At 37.8% G+C, this 14,179-nt stretch overlaps 1 protein-coding gene across 1 annotated transcript in view; it reads left to right on the forward strand.

Moving 5' to 3' along the window:
• DIAPH2 (diaphanous related formin 2) overlaps window positions 1–14,179 on the forward strand; it is a 263,767-nt gene that overhangs the window by 482 nt on the left and 249,106 nt on the right. The gene's annotated exons all lie outside the window — the stretch shown is intronic.

Raw genomic sequence — 14,179 nt, forward strand, 5'->3', positions numbered from 1 at the left:
CCGTAACAGTATTGTTCTGCAAGCAGGACCTGTTGGTGTAACCTCTATTCTGCTCACCTTTTGAGTGAAAGATCACAGGGTTGGGGGTTTTTTTCTGTGTTGAAGCATCCAGAATATTGGTGGTTATGATGCAAACGATCCCAAGTGAATTTCTGAATTAATGTGAAAATAGTTTAAAAATTTGGAAATTGTCCACTGTTTTTGGAAAGATCCGACAAGCTTTTGAGCACGCAAACTCTCTTTAGGACTGTAGAGTTTGTTCATTATGCCTGTGCTTTTTGATTTAAAAGAACATATTTCTACTTAGAAACCTGATAACTTGAAACATAGGTACATTTCAAAGCCAATAGCACTGGATTGTATCTCACTTTATAAATGCAGTAGCAGCAAAACCAGATAATATGACAGTGTTTACTTTTAATTGTTTACTTCTGTTGCACTTATTTAACTTTGAATCAACTCACTCTAGCTCAGTTCTCTGATGGATTTTCAAGAGCAGCAGCGTAGCGGACACTTAAAACTTACTTGACTTTTCTTATTGAATAGAATACTAGTTGCAGACTTTATTTAATCTGTGCAAGGTTTTTCACAGATAGTGGTAAAACTAAGTCAGTATGTACGTGTTCCACCTCGTGTTCCTTTCATCAAGTATAGTGCAGCAGAGCCTTGGGCTGATCAGCCTGACAACCATGGGGGTTTTTTGTCACTGAAAACTAAGTTAGAATGCATGTGGGGAAGATGTTAAATTTGTAACATATGAGGAATTAAAAAGTTACTGAAAGTGACAATTATTTAAAAGGATGACAGAATGCCAGAATACTGAATAACTTGAAGTGTAGTTGTATTAAAAGTGACCATGTATATCTTAGCAAAAGGTAACCAAATATGACGTCGTCTTTTGTTTTATGGTGTTACTGGAAACAAACTCATGTTTCTTTGCACAGGATTAATATTAATGAACTTCTTCATATAAACAAGATGTTTGTTTATGTTTATACTACCTTTACTATTTCCTAACTAAAGTAGCTAGGAAGGCTGCTTGAAGATGCCTGCAGGGAAGTGATTTAAAAATCACACAGGAAAGTGCTTCTATTAGAAGCTGTGGACACAAATTTGAATTTTGCTCTAGCGGAGGAGAACACTGTTCTGGAAGATATGCATAATTTAAAAAAATCAAAGTGAGATGAGCTCAAAATTGGATTGAACAGGACAACTATTTCCATTGCATGTTCTTTTCGCTCTAGAATCACTAGAGTAGGCTTTTATTGTTACATTTAGTGGAAAAAGTACATTATATTAATATTTGACTTCATATGCAGTCATATGCTTTTGTTTCTTGAGAGGATGATTACAGTCCAGCAGCAACATAGATCAGAGTAGTGGTATGTTGCTTGAATCAGATACTTTCTGAAAGATAGTTTTGCCCTGAGATAAAGTGACTAGCCTCTGATGATATAATCGAGTGGATGGGTTGAATGGGAAAGTAGATTTTTTTTTTTTCATTCTGGACATGATGTACACAAACGGTGTATAAAACGGACATGAAGAAGGATTTACCTCCGAGGAAGAAAAGGGACGGGATTCAGGTGTGTTTTAAGTTGAGGCGGTGTGAGTGGACAGCCAGATGTATCAATGACTGCCATGGGTTTGCGAGGGAAAAACAAAACTGTAATCAGGGAAAGGCTTCATCCATTACATAGGAGAATAATCTTACTAAATTTTGCTGGCTTTAATTTTCAATGAGGAATTGGTTCTGCTGAGGCTAGCAATATCTTTAGGTACTCAAGAGAGCAACCTTATTTGTACCTCATCCCTGCTCTCTTCACTGTGCAAATAAGATGAAGGCATACTTGGTATTTCTGTAAGAGAAGCCACACTATTTGTGCAAGTGTTAAGTTGTCACTGAGTTTGTATACAAAGCTTCTCAGAGTTTGGTGTGGAGATTTTCTTGATTCAGCTTCAGAACTTATAATTCACCAAGTTTCAGTAGAGTTATAGAGATGAATCAACCTGCACTCTGCCTGTTGTGTATAATCCAAGGAACTCTACAGTGTGCTGAGAGGAGTGTGTCTCTTTTCTAGAACTTATTTCACACATCAAGTGGAGTGCTGAACAAGGGCTTGGTGGGAGAGGGTGTACAACTACATATAACAGAAGATTTATTTTTAGTTCCTGGCATAGCAGCTGAAATTAGGCAAGTCATTGGGAATGATTTCTATATGAGAGACTAAAAATTGCTCTAGATGACAGGGAGCTGGGAAAGCTGAAGTCATTATTTTGCGGGAAGGGAGACTCTAGAAGAAGAAGAAAAAGAAGGTGAAAATTTGTTCTTTCCCCATCCCCTCCATCTGAAAGTAAAAGGCGGGCAATGGTGCTTGGCCGGCAGAAGCATAGTGGTTTGGTGTGGTTTTTTGTTTGGTTTTTTTTTTGTTTTTAAGGACTGAAGCCTGATCGATGGCATTTATTCCTGACTGACAGGAAGTAATACTAGGCTATCAAGAGAGGATCTGTGCTAGAAGAGAAAGTGATGGTTTAAAGTATTTTTCTGTAAGATGATTGATGTGTATGTATGCACACAAATAATTGAAGATGGGCTATATTAGAACTACTAATTCAATTTTTTTTCTGCTTTGGGTCGTTTTAAGTCATTCAAGTTTCATATCTGTTGAACATGACAGAACTGCACAATGAGAATTTAGTTCCAGTTTTTATACTAGTAGTGTGTAAACTGGAGTATTTTTCTGAAATTTGATGTCTTGTGAGCACCTTGAAACATCACAGCTGCTGAAAGAGCTCTGATTTACTCTTCCCCCCCCCATATTTTGCTGGCACAAGGACTGGAGGTGGGAATGACTGCCTGGTGTTTTTGTCATTATTTTTGTTTACAATGAAATGGGCAGAAAAAACTTAAATTGTTTTGGCAAACAATCATCTGATCTCATGCCAGCCCTGAGAATAGGTTGGCATGAGACGGCAGCGAGCAGTTACATTCCTAACTCGGTCTGGCAATGTGCTTGTTTTGCTTGTTTAAAAGTATGCTTTTAGTATGTTATACTAGGGGAAACAGACTAAAATAAGGTTGTCAGGGAGATTGCTGGAATTCCTATGTTTGTTAATCCTTAACTTAGATGTTGTTTGCTCTCCTTAACACTTCAGTATCACATGGGAAGTATATAATTCTGTTGGGTACCTAGGAAATCAGTAAGTGCTTGAAAGTATCGGGTCCGATTTGACCTATTGATCGTAGCTTAGCTGAACCCAAAAGTCTTACCAAGTCGTTCATCTCTTTAGCTGCGAAGTTGAAGCCAGGCTTTTTACAGAAGTTCATGGCAGTAGAATGAGAGACAGAAGTCACAAAAAGGAGCGGGAGAGGTCGCTGGAGAGGAGACTGAGTGTATAAGGGGAAAAATCAAGCATTGGTTGACCAGAGACACTGGAATCCCCGTCCTTGGAGCTTTTCAAGACCTGCAAACCTGGACAAAGGCTTTAGCAGCCTGGTTTGAATTCAGTGTTGACCCTACTTTTTGAGCAGGAGTTTGGACTAAACTGAGAAAGGAATGAAATCCTTTCAAAGGTCTGCGATTCTATGAATCAGGACTTGAAAAGAGGTGCTATAACAGGATTTGTGGTGCTTCCTGACTATTAGAACACTGGCTAACTAGAAGTTAATATGGCCGATGGTTTTTTAATTAAAGTTAATAATATATCATGTTGGTTTAGTATTAGCAAAAGTAGAAATAGTTCTGTGTATGTAGTGGCTAGTGCCACGCTAAAAGCATGCTCCGTTACCCCCAAGTTCACTTCAGGTTTGTGTGGTAGTTGTTCAGTGATAGATACTTTACTTAGCTATAAACTAAATTTCTGAAAGGGGCTGTCTTTTGAGTGTGACGCTGTCTTTAAAAGTAGATTAGGAGAAAGATCTTTTATAACATGAAACACATTGTTAGGGGTAAGAGAGAGCTTATTTAATTGGAGAGCAAGTGGATTTGGTGATTCAACCAACAAGGAGCAGCTCATGCTTTGTTTTAAAAGCAGAAGTTGTTTATGCTTAATATTGAAGTCTTTTAAACCCCGTGAGCTTTGAGATGAATCAAAAGCTATGAACTCAACATTCTGACTAATGTGCCATAAACTAGCATCAAACAGTGGAATAAAAGCTTTTATCAATTAGCTTAAAAACAGAAGTAAACTGAGTGTGCTTGGGAGGATAGGTTTCCCAGCTACGTTGCTCCACCCATATCAGTGCAGGAGTTAACGAGTACTTTAAGTTACATGTCAGTAGAATCAGTCACTGTCAGACAGGCTATGGACCTACATTGCACCATCACCTTTGACTCCTGAGGTTGTTTGGTGTCATTCTCCTGTGGAGAGATAATGTGCTCATTACAAATTACTTGTTTAGATGTTTCTATACTGCATACATGAACTATGAGTCAGGTTGAGCAGAGATTTTTGGCGAATGAGTGAAATGTATTACATTTGAGATTCACAGTGTCTCTGAGTAAAATTAGTGCATGCCTGCAGAGGATTCTTACTTGAAGTGGATGCTTGAGGAAAAAGTGAACTAAAATGCTTGTGTTTTAGAAGACTCTTGGCCTTATTAGATTAAAGTCAAGATATTCCAGCAAGTGAAGTTAGTTAAGGTGCAACCATTACTGAAGAGTAAAATTAATGTCTTGGGAAAATTTGGTTCTGTTGCTGAAAAGTATACTGATTAGGCACTTCTTCTAATATGGCAGAGTAGGGCATGCTTGGTGCTGATGGTTAGGTAAATGCTTTTAATGTGAATTGATATTGACACTGTTTAAATGAGGTGATAGATACAGTGACAAGCCTATCTGCTTGTGGTAATTAAACTTCCTGAAGTACTACTTGTAAGACAAAACTGTAGAGCTATTCTGTACAGTACAGGAAACTTTGCAAACAAAGCAGATTCCACCGAGGCAATGTGAAAGACATTTACAGTGAGACCCGACAGTGTGCATATCAAATAGAAGTGATGCTTTCTGAGATTTTAAGCACTGTGGTGCTGAATATCCAAGTTATTGAGGATGAACTTTTCTTTTTGTATTACAAATAGCCTGTAAAGCACGCTATTGATCCTGTGATTGCTGATGACCCAGTAGAAGGAAAAGAGGCTTAAAAACGTTGGGTGGGTTACAAGATGACTTCATCTTTTCTGCATCAATTGCAGTTCTTTAGGGTAAGCAATAATAGCTAGTAACTTTTCTCTAATTCTTTTCGTCCCTGTCTGAATTTAGAGGTAAAGTAGAACAAGAGATGGCAGTTGCTGCTGAAGCAACTGAGAATTTCAGTTGGTTATTCATCAGTTTACTTGTTCAGCCTTAAAACCACAAGAAGTTAGGAAATTACTAAAATTAATGTTTTTATGCAGTTCCTTACAACTTGTATATCATGGCCATTCTTTAAATTCAGTATTTTTTTTTTTAATCATTCAGCAACTTTATTTTGGAGGAAATAAGTCTTTTTTGTTATAAAGGGCTATGGTGGTAGAGCAGATACTTCTGAGAGAAGATTAACAGTTGAAAGTCTTTCTTTAGTATTCTTGTAGCATTTTATAAAGTTGCAGGTAGACAAAGCAAAGTTGTCTTAAACTTGCATATTACTTTTGTATCAAACTGTTTTACTTAAGGTCTTGTCAATCAGGTAGCTTTTTCCTACAGTATCAGTGGAGTGAGCACCTTTAGGTTTCCCACTTTCAAGCTGACTTCCTAATAGGTAGATAAGCGGAATCTTGCTTGAGAAAAGTAGTACTAATACAGTCTGCAAAGCAAATATATTCTACTTGTTAACTATTAATTAATTGTACGGGAGAAAGGGGTGACAATTAAAGAATCAGCTTTTTTGAGGCAACAGCGTGGGCTTAAGCAGTCTGCATACCCCACCTACTGCTCTACTGACTTAAGTTTTTGTGTGGCAGTGGGACAAACAAGATCATGAAACTGAACCAGTCAAAACCCCTTTTATTATTTATTCTTCTGTGATTATTTGCTAGAACTAATAAGACTGGTGTTATGACACACTAGAATTCCTCCTTATCTATTGGTTTGTCTGAAGTTCATCCATTAGTACTATTAAATTATGATTGTGTCTGCTTTTCAGCCTTCTTCTCATGATAGCTGTTTAGTTGGACGTGATGTGAAAGCAGCACATTGTATGCATACGGGCAGATCCGAAAAAGATCTGTTATGGCAATTAAATTATATTGTAACCTACATAGTGATATAAACCATAAACTCATCTGATTTCTGTAAATGGAGAAATACCTTGGAAGTTCAATTCCGGAACAAGCCCACACATGGGAAATGTATGGTTTGATACAGCTACTGAAGGTATTCCGTCCACCTAGGTGTGGTAATATTTGGTCTTAAGGTGTAGTGCATACTGTAATATCACCACACCTTCTCTGTTATATAAAACAAAAATGTTCTTAAGAGTTTCTAATAGATACAGGCTCTTCCTGTGTAAATAGGAAACTGTAGCTTTGTATTAATTTCAGACTGTTTTGGGGGAGAGTGGGAGAAGAGGAAGTTCAAGGTAATGCATGTGACAGGTGGCTTTCTTGTAAGGTACCCTTCTCAGTCATTTTAGTGATTCTCAGACTAAATCATTGGAGACAAGATGATATTGGAGAAAGTATTAGGTATGCTGAATGCGTGATGAATGTTTGCTGCTGGTAAGTGTTCTTTGTGTAGTGTTATCAGACATTGATGACATCAAAGATGAAAAAATGTTTTTATTACTAAAAATATTTTTGATTTATACTTCATAACAGTTAAGTGTGTTTAAACTTGTTTTGAAAGTGTAGAATATAAGTGTAAAAGTCACCAGCTGATTAAAAAAACGTAGTTGGAAAGAATCCTGCCTTCTATTCCTCCATGATTTGTGTGTGTGTGTATATATATTTTTTTTCTTTTTTTTTTTTTAGCAAACATACTGTAACTGCTCTCCTAATTGTAGTGGAAGTGTGAAGTTATCTCTTTATAACAAAACCAAATTAACGTACTTAGTTTACCCTTTTATGTGAGAATAAATACTTGAGAACTTGATTTGAGGAATGTGAAACTTTCAGAGCAGTGCTACCTAGTAGTTTAGAAAAAAATTTCTAAGTAAAAGAGTTAAGCTTGAGACAGTCAGGGAAACTGCTCTCCTAATTGTAGTGGAAGTGTGAAGTTATCTCTTTATAACAAAACCAAATTAACGTACTTAGTTTACCCTTTTATGTGAGAATAAATACTTGAGAACTTGATTTGAGGAATGTGAAACTTTCAGAGCAGTGCTACCTAGTAGTTTAGAAAAAAATTTCTAAGTAAAAGAGTTAAGCTTGAGACAGTCAGGGAATAGTACTGTAGAATCCCAACACTTGGGGCTACAGGACTGTAGCTATACAGGCGTAAAGTAGCAACTGTAATTGTAGGTTATGTAGGCCAAGGGAATTGCAGTAAAGGTACTGGTGGATACAGGTTGGCTTGAAGGTACACAGGCCCATTCTCTCCTGTTTCTTTGTTCAAGGAGTAGCTAGTCAAACCTTAGTAACTTTGTCCTGTATGGGATCACATTAACAAAAACACATCATAATGCATATTTAGGCATGAAGATGAGAGGAAATAACCACAGACCTTAAATGTTCTTGATACCTTTTTGTCACAACTAGTTAGTTATGTGTTTACAAGTGGCTCTGTATAAATTCATGTTGGTCTCTTGGGGATGGTTGAGCAAGACAAAATAAGTAATTTGGTCAGGAAAAATGTTAGTTCTTTCTTACTATGGTAAGAGCTAATGATGGTTGTTAAAATATGGCCTTTAAAGATGCGTGTGATTTTCCTGTTTTTAATGAGTGTGTAGCTTTGTGAGGAACAAATACTAAGCCAATGTGAGATTCATTAGATTCTAGACTCCTCACAACAGATACAAGTAGTTAGTTTTTGTACAGTATAGTGTTATGTTTTGTTTCTTCATATTCTCCTGCTGTGAATTATTTTTATACCTATAAAATTGAAGTAACTTCTAAAATACTGTGGCTTCGTAATGGAACTGTGCTGGATGTTTGCATTTGTAATTGTGTGAGTGCATGAGTAGATGAGAACTTGACGCTTATTAATAGTTGAGACGGTTACATGCAGTGTTCCAGTTGCATTAGAACAAGTAAGTATTTGCATAAAGAAGAAAAAAGACAACAGCGTATCAGGCTAAGTGTATACACTGATGCCATATACATTTTAATTTTTGTGCCAGCCACATTTAGAGGGTACATTAAAACCAGAAGTTTTAAGTACAAAATCTGAAACTCATAGGGTAAACCCATGTCAGGTGGCCAACTTCAAAAGTTAGCACACAAACTCAGATTAACTGAGATACATCAGTCTGAGTCTGTCCCTCTTTGTAAGCCATACAGTACATTTCTGTCTAATTTTGTATACCCTGAAGTAAAATTTACATGTAGTAAGAACTGTTTTCATAATCATTGCAAGTCTTTGCTTATAAAAGCCTTAGCCACTCGTGGATTCAGAGTGAACTAATGAATATGACAGATTAATAGAAGGTAGTTTATAACCAGACTTGAGACAGAAGTTGCAACCAAAGCTTCAACACTGAAGCACCTAGTAACTGATTTTATCCTGACTTCGGTGTCAATACAGTGCTTTATTTCTGGTACTGCTGCTAGTCTTAATTCCCATAAAACCAGATTCTTCTTTCTTTTGTTTCTTGGGCATATTATATAATGGAGCAGCAAGAGCTGTTGCTTCCAGGTAGTCGACTTTACTAGAACTGCTTCAGTTCCTCCTCTCCACTCCTCTATGGCGAGTGTATCTCCCACTGCTTTATTCTCATCAACAGAAAAAAGTGAGGTGAGGAAACTCCCATTTGATTCAGCACACAGTTTCTTGGCTGAGCTAGAAATATACCAGGCAATGTCTGCTGCAGTCTCTCTAACCTTTACAATCCGCCATTCTCTACTATTCTACTGTCTTCCAGCAGTGCGGTTTCATTTTCATTCTCCAGTTTATTTACAGCTTGGTGGAGGCATTCCTAAACTAGAAAGGTAGAGGGTACAGCAGTAGGCTTTGATAAAATTTCCATCGGTAAACCAGCTACACAATTTTCGTTTTCATATTTTACAAATATGCATTCACATTTGAACTTCAGACAAAGCTTGGGTGAGTATGACAGGCTTCCTAAATCCATTAAGGTTAGTTTACAGTATTCTGTGATTCAAACTAATTCCTGAGTGACTTAGAAGATAAGCTGTAATCCCATCAGTTAACATTTTATATTTAAAAACAATTGTTTCGTGGATTTATGGGAAAACCTTTATAAAATTCATGTGGGTGTTTACGGGTAACCTAAGCACATAGCACACTTCAATATTATAATAAACCATCTTTTTTTGCTTACTTTCTCCTTTAGCAGGAGATAACGGATTCTCCGTAACCTGTTACAAGCATCTGTAATCCTCCTGAATTCCTGTTACTTCTTAACAGGGAATCTCACCTGTACTGAAGTCAAATGATACTGTTGGCTTCCTCATTATTATGTACAATACAATTCCTCTCTATTCACATGCTGCTTCATTTCCTACTTCCTTGAAGGACAAATAATCTTCTTGGGAAGCTGTTATAAACAGGAAAGAATAGGAAAAGGAACAGAAAGCCCTTGTGTGTATCACAGCAGCTATAAATTCAGTTTAACCTGATACGCTTTGTCTATTGAGTTACATCATGGTCCATGCACGCTGAAATTACTCCATCTAGAATTTCTGTTCTTCAAGGAAAAGCCAAAGTTCCTTGCTATGGCAGTAGCATTGCTCATTTTTCCAAATTTTAGTATCATATCGTTTATTTTTAGGGGAGTGCCCTGTTTCGGCTGGGATAGAGTTAATTTCCTTCCTAGTAGCTGGTACAGTGCTGTGTGTTTTGGGTTTAGGATGAGAACAATGTTGATAACGCACTGATGTTTTAGTTGTTGCTCAGCAGTGCTTACACTAGTCAAGGACTTTTCAGCTTCCCGTGCTCTAAGGACTGAGCAGGCTGGAGGTGCACAAGAAGCTGGGAGGGGGCACAGCCAGGACAGCTGCCCCAAACTGGCCAAAGGGACATTCCCATTGTGCATCACTTATTTTGTACATTTTATTATTATTATTATTATTATTATTATTAATTATTATTATTTCCCCTTCCTTTTCTGTCCTAGTAAACTGTCTTTATCTCGGTCCATGAATCTTACTATTTTTTTTTCCCCCCCAATTCTCTCCCCTATCCCACTGCGGGGGGACGAGTGAGCAAATGGCTGTGTGGTGTTTAGCTGCCTGACGGGTTAAACCACGACGGGGGGGGAAGTAACTTTACCATCAACTGTTTTTGTGAAGAGTTCAAATACTGCTCTGATCAAATACTTGCTCTTTGCTAGGAAGTCTGTGTCTTGGAAGACAGATAACGTTCTAAGAAGTTGTTGACATGATCCCCGTGACCATATGTTCCAAGGCTGCTGGGTATAGGGAAAATGGACAATGTTCACAAGTAATTCCTCCTTCTTTGGCTCACCTCATCCCTTCTGCTGCCAGTTCCTTTGTGGGCTGTGTTTCAGTTGTTTGGTTTTTGGGGGGTTTTCTTACTGTTTAAAAAACAACCCAAACAAAGCAAATACACGTCCTCCCTTCCTCAAAGTCTATAAAAAGTAAAATACTTCATTTTCAAGGAGCTGCCCAATATCTGAGCAAGCTCTTCACAGTGTAGACTTTCTGTCAACTTTTGCAACTTGCTATGGGTCTTCTGCTTTATTTTTAAGTGTATCAGTTCTCTCCCAACAGATACATTCTACCAGTTTTATCTTCTCCTCAAATGGTAGGAGAGGAAAATTCAAATGGACTGTGACACTTATTTCAGTGTTTACTGTACCCACAGGAGCAAGAGGTGTTCCACGAAAGCAACCACATGCTCAGTTAAGAATCTTCCCAAAACTCCTCTGTATGTGACAGGAAGAAAAGTGTATAGAAATTGAGCCTGTCACTTGTACAGGGGTATTAGGCTATACTTGCATGAACTGTGAAATAGGAAGCAAGTAAGCAGGAATGGTACTGAAGAATTTTCTCAAAGCAGTTTCAGCTTTGTTTTTCAGAATAATTTCAAAAGATCTTTCTCACTGTCAAGTTAACTGGTCATTGCTCATCTTGAAAGAAAAACCTAGGTTTCAACAACAGATTAATCCCAGGTTCAAAGCATGTAATTGTAGTTAAAAGGGCTGCATGTCTATAAAATGGTAAGAAGAAACTAAGACCGCACTTCAGTAAGAGTGAAGATGAACGTTGTCACAATAAAAAAGGTGTCTCTCTTTAGGAAGTGAGGTGTAAAAGGAGGAGGCCTATTCTCACTACTCTTTAATTGACCAAACTCAGTAGCTTTGTAGTAGCTTTCATTCAGCTCCACAATGTGTCTGAATGAAAAGATCAGCCACTTGCACTCAGGGGAGCCTGGAACAAGGAAGGAAGATGAACAGCGATATGATGCACATCAAGTATTGCTATCTAGCAAAACTGGCTTTGTTCTGCTGCTACGTTGAAAGCAAAGAGCTCAAATCCACAGCTTGTATCTAAGCGTAAAATTGAGATAAAGTCTGCGCTTACGATGTCAAGAACTGTTTTGACATAGTTTTTCCAGTTTAACTGTTCCAGAATGTTTCAAAAGCACTTCACAATAATATTATACGAAAAAAGCAAAAGCCAAGTTCCCTAAAAACTCAAAGCTCAGAAGTCAAACAATTGCATTTTTAAAAAACAAGCAGCAGAGATACAGGGCTGGATATACTGACAGTTGGCAGAAAAGCAATCTAAACCATCCATTTACTGCACTAGGAGCTATACTGTGTTCGTTTGTAATTAAGTCCTGGAAGTTGATCCAATGACTATTCAAGTGACTAGTTTAGCAAGTGATCTCAGTCTATTTTCCTAGGAAAAACTTTCTAATTTTCTTCCAAACCAATTGATTTACTTGCTGTAGGTGTGGTAAATGGAATATGCTGATACTGAGAAGCAGTCCTGCTCAATACCAGTACAATAGCAACCCCTGGGACAGATGGCTTCTTGTCTAATAAAGTATTTCTGGCACTTTTTACAGGCACCAAATAGACGTACAGAAAGCTACATGGGTGTATCAAAGGATTTTTGAAATTATTCCAATGCACTTCTAATCTACTAGCATTTTACTAAAGGAAGCTTAGGAGGTGCAGCTTTTGAAATAAGCTTTCTTATCACGCAAAGCATGAAACATAATTGGCACTCAACTATCTGAATCCTATTTTTTAAAAATACAATGTTCTTCAAGAAAGACCATTAAAGTATCCATTACCAAGATTATTAGATTTGAAAGTGAAATTATTTAAGCCCAAAATAAATGCAATGCTAGTCTGCTGATGACCCAAAAAATAAAATGTATATGGCAGCAGTGTATATGGTTAGCCTGACAGTTCAAGTACATGAAGTAGAATCCCCTTACTTTTGTTCCCCATTTATGCTGTTGACAATTGGTGCAGTCCCATATGCTGTCTTGATACTGCCAAGTATGACTTCCTTCTTTTCTTTATGCAAATACTTGCCTGTTCTAGTGCAACTGAGACACTGCGTGTAACATGTGAGGTCTTCTGGAGGTACCTGTACTTCCTGGGCAGAAACTTTGTATCCATTTCTGTTGCTACACTTACTTTATAGAGCTTTGCCAGGCTGCCCAGGATCCTTGAAGTGGAAGATTCTTAATTACACCGTTTTGAGCCTTAAGGACACGTAGCCATGGAATTTTGTACCTACTTACTTGTGTGGGTCATGTTGGTGGTTTTTTGGGGTTTCTTTTTAGAGGTGTGGTTTTTTTGGTGTTTGTTTTTTTTTTTTTGGGGGTTTCTTTTTAAAGGTGTGGTTTTTTTTGGTTTTTTTTTTTTTAAGATGGATCCTATAAAACCTTCTGTTGGTTAATGATTATATAATGCCACATGCGTTTCTAAATTAAGTATTAAAACCAGTGGTTAGAATTTCTGAATAAAAATGGAAGCTTCAAACTAAAATAAAAGGCTTTAAATTTTTGTTGTAAGAGCAGGGTTTGCCATGTCTCTTAACCTTTGTAAAGATCTTGATTAACTAAATATCTCCTAGAACATTAAACCTGCATATTGAGGCTAGTAAGCTAGTAGGCACTTAATAAAAGCAGCATGGCAATTCTTGTTTGTTATGAAATTTATGAATGGAATTATGACTTGGCTCTTTCAAAAGTCTAGTTTGTAAAAATTTTAACTAGCAAACTGTTGCTTGATGGTTTTAAGTGGGAAATTTAAAAGCTGTAAAGCATCCTGAAGAGAGACAGTGTTCGTCTATACTGAAAAGCATGCTATACTGTTACAAGATGTTTTTCCAAGATGCTCCGAGGAAATCCTGTCTTGCATGATCACTAGATATCAAAATAAGAAACAGATCCTGGGTGTAGGAAGTGCTGTATAAAGAACTCGCCAGTCATGTAGCGTAACTGCTATAAACTCCGCTGATACTGCGCTGCTTTAGTGATGATAACTTACCTGATATGGTTGGTGCACAGACTTGATAGAAAATGTTTGGAGTCTGGCAGTAGCTCTGGAAAATGCCAAACCTTACTTTATTTGCCTCTGCACTGGCTAACATTAAAAATGCCTCATCTAATAGGCTTTCTGAAATTGTTTTTACAGTAGTCTAAGCTGATCTAACTGCCGACTGTCTTGGTGCCACCCTTGCCCCCACCCAAAAATGCGGGTTTTTGAACAGTCCATTTTGCTTTTGGAGTGTGATAGTGTTCTGCCAAATCAGCCAAAAATGGGGAAGCAGTCTCGGTTTCTCTCAACCTCCATTTTCAGTCAGATCAGACTGCTACTTAGGTTTTCTTTATTCCCCTTGCACAGAGACATGGTTTTGTGGTTTAACCTCAGCTGGCAGCTAAGCACCACCCAGCCGCTTGCTCGCTCGCTCCCCCCCCCCAGTGGGATGGGGGAGAGAATCGGAAGGGTAAAAGTGAGAAAACTTGTGGGCTGAGATAAAGACAGTTTAATAGGTAAAGCAAAAGCCGCACACGCAAGCAAAGCAAAACAAGGAATTCATTCCCTGCTTCCCATCGGCAGGCAGGTGTTCAGCCATCTCCAGGAAAGCAGGGCT

The sequence above is a fragment of the Aptenodytes forsteri genome, unplaced genomic scaffold, assembly GCF_000699145.1.
Source record: "Aptenodytes forsteri isolate BGI_AS27 unplaced genomic scaffold, ASM69914v1 Scaffold371, whole genome shotgun sequence".
Classification (NCBI taxonomy): domain Eukaryota; kingdom Metazoa; phylum Chordata; class Aves; order Sphenisciformes; family Spheniscidae; genus Aptenodytes; species Aptenodytes forsteri.